The sequence below is a fragment of the Chenopodium album genome, chromosome 1 (genome assembly GCF_948465745.1).
Source record: "Chenopodium album chromosome 1, dcCheAlbu1.1, whole genome shotgun sequence".
Taxonomy (NCBI): domain Eukaryota; kingdom Viridiplantae; phylum Streptophyta; class Magnoliopsida; order Caryophyllales; family Amaranthaceae; genus Chenopodium; species Chenopodium album.
Genome location: NC_137834.1, coordinates 79,952,448 through 79,964,548, shown reverse-complemented (window position 1 = coordinate 79,964,548; position 12,101 = coordinate 79,952,448). Strand labels below are relative to the sequence as shown.

General features: G+C 35.3%; 1 long non-coding RNA gene across 1 annotated transcript; it reads left to right on the top strand.

Moving 5' to 3' along the window:
• The first annotated feature begins 5,455 nt into the window (after window positions 1–5,455).
• LOC145609564 (uncharacterized) lies at window positions 5,456–9,972 on the top strand. Its single transcript, XR_014106039.1, has 3 exons — window positions 5,456–5,524; window positions 6,619–6,757; window positions 9,595–9,972. It is a non-coding gene; the product is annotated as an uncharacterized LOC145609564 (long non-coding RNA).
• Window positions 9,973–12,101: the final 2,129 nt, after the last annotated feature.

Sequence of the window (12,101 nt, the reverse complement as noted above, 5' to 3'; positions counted from 1 at the left end):
CGATCATGCAGTCTATCACTCACTTGGCATTCATGTTTCTAAGGCACGGTACCGACCACTCGATAAGAGACGCAATCTGAGACGTGTTCTTATCAAAGACATTTTCATGTCAAAGACATTGGAACACTTGCCCTTTTGTACACTTTTATTTATTTCTTTATTTTTATTTTGATCTTTTGAAATCACTCAAGCCTTTTTAGAAATGCATAAGTTACACACCATCCCATCCCAAGGTTAGGTAGATGTAGGTTGAAAAAAGAAAGGTCTATCGTTAGACGAGGCTCAAAGTGGTTTATGAAGAGAGGATTGTAAATTTGAAGGGTGAAAGGTAATATAATGTGGCTACAAGGGGTGCCTCAAATCATTGGTATACCTTGTGCTTAGTTCGACATGGATTTTTTTATTTATTTAATGCAATATAATGAAATGATCATATATAAGGAAATAAATGCCCATTTTATTAAAAGAAAATATATAATGATCCTACAAAATAAATGTAAGGAGAATAAAAAGGTGCCTATGCTAGACTTATTGGGGAAAGGGTAAATAAAAAAGAAATAGAAAAAAGAGGTCACGAAATCTTGTCGTTAAAGCTCGTCTCTTGTCTTGTGTTGTTTGCTTCATCATCACCCAGTCTTCGTTAGCTAGAGGCAATGAGATCTTATTTGCTTCTATGAGATCTTGAATGAGATTTTGAAACATGTAGCATTCATCAGTAGTATGACCGTTTCCTCGATGGTACTTGCAATAGGAGTTTGGATTCCATCTCGAAGATCGATTTTCTGGTGTTGGATCCTCGGTAGGGCCAATAGGTTTGATTAATCCTCGATCATAGAGACGGTCGAAAGCAGCATTGTAGGTCATTCCAATGGGTGTGAACTCTCGCCTGGGTTTCCTTTTAGATCCTTGATTGTCCATGGCTAAGACACCATTATGGTCAAAGGCACTAACATTATTACTAGAGTGGGCGTTTTCGGAAGAAGAAGGATTGTCGTTCTTCTTTCCTTTCCAGCCACCGTGGTTACTATTGTTATTAGCTTTTTTCTTTGCGAGGTCGTCTTCGATCTCGATACCTATGTCATAGACGGCTCTGAAAGTATTCAAGTTGTGTTGATATTTTAAGTGCTTTAAATACTTTTCTTGGAGATTCTTGATAAACATCCTCACAGACTCCTTTTCGGTGGGGACCTCAATCATCTTGGCGGAAGTTTCCCTCCATTTATTAAAGAAAGAAGTAAAGCCTTCATTCTCTTTTTGTCTTAGCATCTCAAGTTGTCTATGATCGGTTTCAACTTGAATATTGCACTTGTATCTATCAACGAAAGCGTTTACTATCGATTCCCAGGTAGAGGTTTTCTCCTTGTCAAGGGAGAAGAACCAATGTTGGCAAACGGTTTCAAGAGATAGTGGGAACAGAGAGGGGAAAACCTTCTTATCGATACCCTTAATGTTCATTATAGTTTCGAAAGCTCTTAGATGGAAGTAAGGGTTATCTGTTGCCTTGAATTTAGGGATGTCAGTGGCGTTGAACTTATGCGGAAGAAGTTCCTTGTCCAACGAGATCCCTTGTGAACTCATGCCCTGAAATTTATAGTCACTAGATAGCTTTCTCAAACTTTCTTGCATGAGGTTCATTTGTTGTTGCTTCACGGGATCATCGATCTTGAGTGTGAGTAGCTTCAGTGTCTCAGTCACGGTAACCAATTGGTTCCTAAGCTCATTGAATTCTTCTTGACTTGCCATTATCTTTTTAGCCTTCCTCTTTTGACGAATCGGTTTATCAAAAAGCGAAACTTGAATAAAGGTGTTGTTCTTGATTAATCGCCCTTCTCTCCTCGACCAAGTACTGTGGAAAAGGAATTTGGGGATATTCATTGTTAATTATTTGACTCAAACTTTATTCAACATGCAATGGATGGAGGAAGTGAAGAAAGATTGGAATAGAATGTGAAGGAAAATGATGTAGATGGAGGGATATGAAGAATTAGGAATAGAGTGTACCCCCCAACTCAAATGACGGAAAAGACCGACTCATTCATGAACCTAAGACATGGTCATGGTGACATATACTCAAAGTGTGTGCGAGTGTAGGTGATAGGTTAAGACTCGTGTCATGACCATGTGTCTAGACTATGTGACTAGACTCAATTAATGACTCGACAAGATGTTATCGACAACGAAATTTAACCGACTTAATTAGCAAACTGGTTAATTAGACACTAGGTGATGACTCGAGCAATAAACCGAACTGTCGCCAAAACGACAGGACTGGCGCCGCACTGTGTAGTGTGACGCCAGACGACAGAGTTGTCGCCAGGCGCCACACTCCACAAAGTGGCGCTACAGTCCAGACTTTGGCGACAATGCTGGAGCTTCAATCTGGAACTGTTTTCGGTGTTATTAATCAACAGGGGTATGCCTAAAGTCGTATTGGGTCAATTCTGATTAAAATATTAGACTTTATTGACTCAAATTAATTAATTAGGCAAAGTTCTTTAAGTCATTAATTTATTTAATCTCAACACAAGTCAAACAAACGGTTAAGAGAAACATAAAATATATGCACAACAAATAATGCACAATTAGTCAAGTAGGCACAATATGATGTAATGAGTTTGCAACCTAACCATGGCTCTAGTTCTCTAAAGTTCGGAATATGGTTTAGTCAATAGAGGGTCCATGGTTAATTGTCCAGATGCACCGCGCGGAAGCCTAACCGTGAAGGGTTGGCGCGAGTGGATGGGACACCGTGAGTTTAGAAAAACTCGCTTCCATGGTTTGGTGAATTCAACATTCTCGGATGTACCCTTTGTTGCTCAGAGGGTTCAATCAGGTAGATGGAGCATGAATTCCCAGAGGGTTATGTCCATATGTAGAACACATATGGGTTTCAGAAAAGTGAGAAAAAATTCAATCAGGAAGTAGGATCAAGCAAACAATACGAAAAACCGGTCGAAATTAGAACGCATATTTCTGGCTCGGTATTGGGGGAAATTGGCGCCAGCTAACAGAGACTAGCGCCAGGATTTAGCTGTAGCGCCTGGCGCTACAGTTAAATGCCTGGCGCCAATGCTCTGGTCATTGGCGCTACTTCCCACATGCCTCAGCAGCTTTCTGTGCTCGATAAAATTTTCCAGTTTCACGCGGTGTTATTTCGGTCCTAGTTGTGAAAGATATTTCTCAAATTTTCTACGTGCAAAATCCTATGTTTTTAACTCATTACGAATGGTCTTTCCAATGAGATTTTTTTTATGCATATGACAATAATGTTAATCAAAATTACGCACATGAAATACTTAGAACGTTTCGAGTCTCATCCACTCATTCTAAATCATTGCCGAAACAAATTCAGGAATTAAAATAGAAATCCTCCCCAGCGGAGTCGCCAAAAACTGTGGGGAATAAATTTCAAGCGTTAATCCCCCTTAGCTTGAACCCTACTGTGATCATACACTAAATTACGGTGGCGTCCAAAAGGGAAGAAGATAGAGCAAAAGAGTCGCCAACAAGTTTTTTAGGAACTTGTAAACCGTTCACGAGGTGAAGGTTACACCCCTTAACAATCCAAGAGATCGTCAACTTCATAAGGTCTAGAACCAAATAAGGGTTCGGGGATGAAGGTACAAATCCAACCTAAAAGAGATTGAAACTGCCCTAATAATAGGCCTCTACTTTATTCTGATCGTATTCATGTGCGCTTTTTGACTAACATGCCATCAATAGGATTAACCCTAAACTTGTTTATCTATGTTGGTTGAATATTAATGCACAAATAAAACTATTATTGGCGATCACTTGAAATTATAATCAAATTAACCCTAAACAAGATTATTAATTATCTTATTAATCGTGATTACAAGTATAGATTCCCTTTAAACATGCATAAAAGGTGTGATCAAGCAATAACAATAAATATATCAAGCAACATAAAAATAATCATAAACAATAATCATAATAACAAATTATAATTAAAATAATCATGTTAAAGCATAATAATAGCAAGATCCTAGGCATGATACTAACAAGATTAATAACAAACCCTAGCATGTCACTAAGCAATAAAAATCAAATCTTTAGCCCTAACATGATACTAACAATCATAAATATTAGGAAGAATATAAAAGGCATAATAGAAATCATAATTGATATTAAAAGTTACCCTAGACGTGATACTAGGAATATCATAATAACAACCTAAACATGAATTCTACATCATAATATTATTAAAAACCATTAAAGTACTTACTTTGATGCCTCGTACCTCTTTCTAATAACAAAATACACACGTTAGTAACTTCAAGGGAAATAATAAACAAAACAATTAAATTAAATAATTGAAAGAGAGATTTGGGACCAAACCCTCAGAAATTAAACCTTTCACGTGTAGGGCAAAGGCAACTTCGAATATGGCTAGGTGTGTCTAGATCTAATGAATGCGGAATTTTGTATGTAAAAAGCTAGTTTAGAAAAAGAGAGAGAGAATAATCAAGAGAACCTTGATGAGAATTGGTGAATGATTATTGAAGAGAATGAGATAAAATTGAAAACTGGCTGTAGGTGATTGTAGATGAAAACTGGTTGTCGAAAACGGAGTTTTTAATACGTTATTTATAGAGAAAATCAACCAAAAAGATAAATATCAAAACAGAGTCTGGCGCACCTAAAACAGAGCTGGCGCCAACGCCAGCTATTTGCGCCAGGCGCCAATGTCTGGCGTTAGGCGCTAATCCCGTTTTTGACGCGTTTTCTAAAATCAGATAAATTTTGCCGTACAGGAGGATAAAATCGTATCTTTTCCTCAAAAATGTTCTTTGATTTTAATTAAAACTCTGAAAAGTCAACAAAAGTCAATTTATCAATGCTAATTGAATTAGGAATGAAAAGAACCATCTAGAAGAATCTAGAAGACTAAAACCATTCCTAATTGCATTAGGAATGATAAATCATATTAGGCCCTCCCCTAGATCATTGGGCCGCATATAAAGCTCAAATCGGGCCCAGTTTAGTAAATTATTGGCCATAACTTCCTTAATATTCATCGGAATTGGGCTTATAATATATCGTTGGAAAGCTCTTGTCAAGCCCCATCCAACTACACTATTATTGGACCCATATCATGGACCAACCAAACTGGATTTGCTGTTTTCTTACAATAAGTTTTCAAAAACAGAGAGAAGAGAAAATAAATTAAAATTATCCGCAACACTAAATTTTCCACACTTTCGCTTTATTCGATTATGATTCGACATGAAAGGTACTCATCACTGGGTTTGGTTTTGGGGAGACACAAATGGGTGTCTACAATTATACATTATATCATATCAATCATATCACTGCTAAGAACATGGATGCTTCATTCTTCACTCATGCTGTCATTTTTAAATACAAGGTAGGAAATTATTTTTTGATATATTCAGTTAATCAGAAGTACATATTCACAGCTTCCAGGATATGAAAAGAGGAAAATATATTTTTGAATTCAGGCTGGTGAGGAGACTTTGCTTTGGAAGGGGTCCTGGGTCAGGTAAAATGTGTTCATGGCATTAAGAGTCGCTTGAAACCTATTCTTGGTTGAGTTAACGTATGCATCATTGAGTTAAATGGGCTTGCAAATGAGCATCACTGGTCTTTGAATTTGGCACACATCATACTTTTATTAGATTAGGTAGGGGCGTAGGGCTGAGGCACCTAGCTTGGTCGCATATTATGACAACCATCATAATTAGAATTGTGATTGTTCCTTTTTATAAACAAAATGAAAGCCAGAATAGCAATAAAATCTTAACACACTCATTATTAATCCAATAAAAAGCATATGTTCAGTATACTGAATGTGTGATTTATCTCTTTATGCATTTGAATTTTTTATTACTTTAATTTTGGGGCGTCAAATTGTTGATTGTGGTTGATGTTAGTGTTTGATGATAATTGATTATCCTTAATTTGCTATGTTTAATGATTAATTAGAGGTAGGCCTTAGTTTGATTCATTGAGATTGAGCCTTTGAAATGTTTGTTTTTTTTCTCAGCTCTTTATCGTGCAAATGGGTTAGGATGGTGATTATAGTATGGGCAAATAATTGCTATAAATGAATGTTGCTTGTCTTTTTATAACTGAATAAAGGTTAATTAATTAGAGGGGTTTATGCACTAATGAATATTAATTTGTAAAACAGAGTAGTTATAATTGATTTTTAGCATACATAACAAATAACCTATTATTGAATATGGAATGAGTGGTTACTTGTAATTAACAGTTTAGCTCGATTTTTTCAGCTGAAGGTTTGATTAGGAGAGTTATAGGCTGATGGATTATATACACATTAATTTTCATTGTTTTGGCATAAATTTTGGGCTGTCATATTGTTTGTGAAGTGAGACTAATGTGGTGGTGGTCTTTAATTCTAAAGTATGATGGGTCTGCCTTCAATATATGTTATTTCCAACCTTCCTATGAGGCAATTACCTACTTCTTCAGATTGAGCTCATTCTTGAGCTTTAGATTACCTCAAATTGTGTATCTTTTAAATTTTATATTCAATTTTGATCTGTGACTGCTTCATCTTGTTGTTTTCATTTTATTTATGATTCTCTTAATCTCTTCATAATTATGATTTAGATATAAAATAAATCCTGTTTGAAAGCTGAACAGGATTGAAAATCAGAGGAGCAATGGCAGAGATATGAGGTTTTAAAGTTGGTTTTTAAAGTTGAAGCGGTTTCTGAATTTTCCATCCTTCAATGAATTAGATTATGAGGTAAGCTTTCTTTATTAATCATCAAAAAACCAACTAAGAATCATACTTAATGATGTTTCGAATGATTATGCACGTGATTATATATATTGATATTTTAAAGCGACAAGAATTCTATATGATATTTGGAGCCTAATCAAAATTAAGCACAAAATTGAGCGTAGTGAAGTACAAGTAAAATTAATCCGAGTTAAGCCATGTCGGTGTTCGAATGATGTATTCATGTTGTGTGTACCATGGGAGCACCAGGCAGTTGCTACCCACCTTACCCAAGTTCCACTTCTGACCTTGAATCTGTCCACATCTACCACTTCTCAAGAAACACTTTCTATGGTTATCTGGAAGTAAAAAGTAGCTTGCACTTTATAAATTATATATGTATTAAGTTTTACCTAAATGTTTTTAGCTATATATCCTTGCAAAAGTAGCATCGTGCATAATGGTTTGTATAGTATATTAATCTGGGTAATTCAAAATGTCTTTCTTCCTTACTTTGTCTTTTGTGATTCTTTTGCAGTTTGTATCCAAATATTTGTCAGATCGAGCCTATTCGTTCCCAACCCAAAAAAAAAAGAAAAAAAAAAACTGAGCAATTTTGATAAAGATGTTGCACACTTATTTTCAAATAGCAGTAAAATTTTATGATAATAAAGAAAATAATGTTGTTAGATATGGGCATGTGTTTGGACCTCTGTGTCTGCACTTGATCAAGTTTGTCATATTTGTATCATACTTGTTATTTCACTAAATTATTTCTTCATTTTCCCCTCTGATTCTGCTGGCAATATAACACATAAATCTTAATCTTACAAGCTAAATCATTTATTGTAGGCTTGTAGCCTTGAACACCTTTATTGTCAATAGTTGTAGAAACATGTGATCAGTTTATTAGGCTAAGAGTAATCATTACTCTTGTATATGATGCTTATCAAGGAAGACCTAATTTATACTCATTTGAACAATTTGAGAGTGATGATATCTTTAATTTCCAAGCCTGAACAATAAAAGTCAGCATGTGATATTTTAAGATGAGATAAGTGAAGCTTTTCATTAGTACTGTAGAATGTAGTTTACTCTCAAATTCTCATAATGGAGAAGCCTTGGCTCCCTTGAGAGTTTACAACTCCCCTATCGTCGACAATTATGGAAAATTGTATGATACTTATGTATGTTAATGTGAGGTTATATATATGGGATTTACATTGTTTGACTCTCCACTTTGTTCAGATTAGCGGTGGCAGTAGTGGTGGTGGATGTTTTGAAAATCAGGTGATTCAAAGGTACGTATTTTCACAACGACCCACCATATTGAACTAATAGCTACAAATATATTATTAGTGAAGCTATAAAAGATTATAAAAGTAACCTTATTGATATTTTAAAGCAAAAGGAATTTTTATATGAATTTGGGAACCTAATTTGGTAATTGATTGAGTCAATTTAGAGGGTTCTTTTAAGGTGTATTATTAAACAATAAGTTAAAAGTACTCGTCATGAAAGATTATACGAGTGATTTTCTTGGTACTATAAGCGAGAATAATTTACTATGATTGCAGACCCACAAACCTCGTTTGTTTTCCCCATTTTTTTTTCTTGCCTTGCTTCCATTTTTGCTGATCTGATGGCAGAACTGCTCCCATTGTTGCCAACACCTTTATCGGCTAATGCCACAGCCTATCTGGTTATTGCTTGTGTATGTTAAGCATTTTGGGTTAAATATTGGCATGTATTGCTTGTTGGCTTTTTTACAAAGTACCATATGGTTATTGATTTATTGAATTATACCAGTTCTTTAATTTGCTTTCAGTTTTTGGGTTGTTTAAGATAATGAACTAACTGTTTGTTACATACATTCCCCAATTTCATGACAATTGATCTTTGATTTTTGTCATTTTTCCCCCTTTCTTTCTATTAGTATGCGTTAATCTTTGAAGTTAGATTCTGAAGTTGTGGGATTATTGATTTGATATCTGGGTCATAGTAATTGAGGCTAGACAAAAGGGTGATAAGGAAAATAAATTAAATTAAGAGATGGGATTCATTGTCTTGAACTTCATTAGACACTTTTTTTTGGGTCAATCGTTGCAATTGAGGTGGTTCTTTGAGTAATTGACATTTATTTGATTAATCTCAACATTCAATGCCACAATTTCATTTCCCTCGCCACATTTAAAACATCATTTTCATTTTAATTGGTGGAGAATAGCCTTTTACCATTGCCTTTGCCTTATATTTCTGGGATTTGATTTATTAAAATCAGTTGTCCATGAGGTATCATGTTTCCTTCTATTTTAAAGAATTACAGAAACTCTTTCTTGTGGTTTCTCTAAATGGACCTAAAATAAGTAAATTAAGAGGACGTGTGATTAAATAAAAAGTAGAATATAGAATTTGGAACAAATGTAGCTTCATAGATAGTTCCATTGACTTCAAGTATAAGTGATTCAAAGTGGGGCAGCATAGATTCATTAGCCAACAACCATGTATATGCATGCATTTCTATTCAGAAAAGAAAGAAATTTAAAAAAATTGTCAGTTTTGGAAATCATATACCTTGAAGATTATCTGCAGTAAGCCAGTACCACATGAATTTGCAAAAAAAGTACATAAAGGACATAATGACGGCAAACTAGGATGTTATGTGAATTAGTAATCTGGCAGCAAGAAACTTATTGAATTGAATGTTGTAGGGGAGGAAATTCATACATCAAATCTTTGTTATGCTCCTTTACTTTTTATAGTTTAAAAATATTTAGCTTATTTTGTGCTATGTTCGCAGTTCACAGTACACTGCTTTAGGTCTCGTGATACCAAATACTTACTGGTTGATTTGGTGTTAGGTTCTAGCCAAGGATGATGAAAATAACGTTTGAGCATTGTACATATGGGGGAAACACAAGAACAGAACTAGGGCAAATAAACAGATTCAGCTAGAGAAGACTTGGTCAAAGCTTGTAAATATGCTCCTGATGACATGGTTTTTGCTTAGCATGAAAATTTTGTAGCTAGAACCAGAAGGGGCATGGCAAAGAAATGCTGGGACAAAGAACTGAACCCAAGAGATCTATTGCAAAATCTTTGAGGCTGCTTTGATGTGTTTAGTTTATTGCAAGCTTATTTGTACCTTTTTTAATTTTTTTCTCTATGTAACTAGCAACTTGCTTTTTAAAGACTGCATTTTGTGGTGTTCATTAAATTTACATGTGATGTGTTCTTTACCTTTTGTTTCATTTATCTTCACATTCTGTAAAATTTATTCTTAGAGTGTCTTTGCTAAATTTCCTTAGTATTATTTCAGGAGGTTATGACTTGCTATTGTTATAGTTACAAACTTACAATTTCGCTTGGTCAAGTAGTTTGAAAATCTCCACTCTCCAGTAATGTTTATGCAGGAACTACATTCTGCACTCCATTCTTGTTCAAAGCGATTAAACTTCTCTTCACTGCTTTCAATTTCTGAACGACACAGTACATGGATGTTCCCTGAATTGGAGTTTTCCAAGCCTGGGAGACTGTATCACCAAAATCATCTCTATTGCTCCAAATATTAAAATATCTTAAGGGTTTCTTGCCTCCCATTTGATCATAAACTGAGATAATTCCAGGGCAGTGATCAAAATCACCTTTATTCCCAAAAAACATTTCTGCTTGACTAAACATATTATCCCATTTCTCATTAATGAATCCTCTGTCTATTTTTGAGAAGACCCTAGCATCACCACTCTGCTTATTATTCCAGGTGTAAAAATTTCCCCCATACTTCATATCAAACAAGTCACATTTCTCTATACAGTTTCTAAAATCAGCCATATCACTCCATGACACAGCAGCTCCAATCCTCTCATTAGCCTCAAGTACACAATTAAAGTCCCCCAATACAATCCAGGGTTCCTTAATTGAGATACTTAAGTCAATCAAATCCTTCCATAAAGGCACCCTATCAGAGTTAGCATTAAAAGCATACACAAAAGTACAATGAAAACTTTCAGTCATGCTTTTAGGCTTGACTATGCAATGAATCAGCTGACTAGTGCACATAAGAATGCTCACATCAAAAGACAGAGGTTTCCATGCCACCAGAATTCTTCCACCTGGGTGCATACTGTTATTACAAGTAAAGTTCCAACCATCAAACACTTTAAGGTAAAGTTTACCCATGTTTTGGGATTTTACCTTAGTTTCGAGGAGGCCAACTGATCCACAATTATTAGCAGAGATAATCTGCCTTATTTTCAATTGTTTGCTTGGCATGTTGGCACCCCTCACATTCCATGCCATGATTCTATCCATGGCTGTCAGAGGGAATTCCACCCTCTGCAGCATGAGAATTATCTAGTACCTCAGAAGGGAGCTCCTCAAGAATAGCAAAAGTGTTATGAGTAACAGTTACTTCCATCTGAGTAGATCCTTTCCTAGCAGACCTTAAAACCTGTTGAAAAGGTAAATCCTCAGTATCCACCTTGTCTTGTTGCTTCTCAGTTGTATGTACATGATTACCAATAACCATAGAAGTCCCCTTCTGCTTCTTTGTTTCCTGAGCGACCCAAGTCTCTTTGTCTGAAACAACATGTTGTTTTCCATGAGCATTTTGCTTCTTTGGCACCCATTTTGTCTTCTTCTTCCCTCGACACTCTACAGCTGTGTGTCCCAGTCTCTTGCAAGTAACACACAAAACAGGTCTCCATTCATAAGTCAAATTAACAGTCACCTTAATGCCCTTCTCATTAATGAAAGTGATTGAATCAGGTAGCTCCTAATCAATACCCACTTCAATTATGACTCTAGCAAAGTGCAACATCTCTCTCCCTGCTGTAGCCTTATCCATCTTTACCCAATTTCCAAGTTTACCAACAATCTTCTTCAGAGATTTTTCCCCCCAATACTTCATATCCAGATTCTTAATCTGAATTCCTCCTGGGAAATCACTAAATCAGCTGACCAAGGTTTTAGAAAGACAAGTTTATTATCAAAAAAGATTTTAGGCCCAACAACTACTTTATCACGATTCTCCATAGTACTGAATCTAACTATTGACAGGGTAAAGTCGTGTCCCCTAATAAAAAATAATTACCTAAATCTCTAACTAAAGTAGATAAGGAAGTAGGGTCGAACTCCACAGGGAAACAGGTCTTTTTAATTCTAATTAATTATTATAATCTAAATTATTTAAGTAACCAATATTTATAATTAAGTAAGAAACTAAACTACTAAGGTTGAGAATAGGAAGAAAACAATATATGAAAGGATGTAGGGCATAGGTTCACCAATAAATAATACTCCAAGGTAAAACATAGTAATCAATCATTGACATTGCATAAATAACATGATTAACAGGCTCTCGCAATTT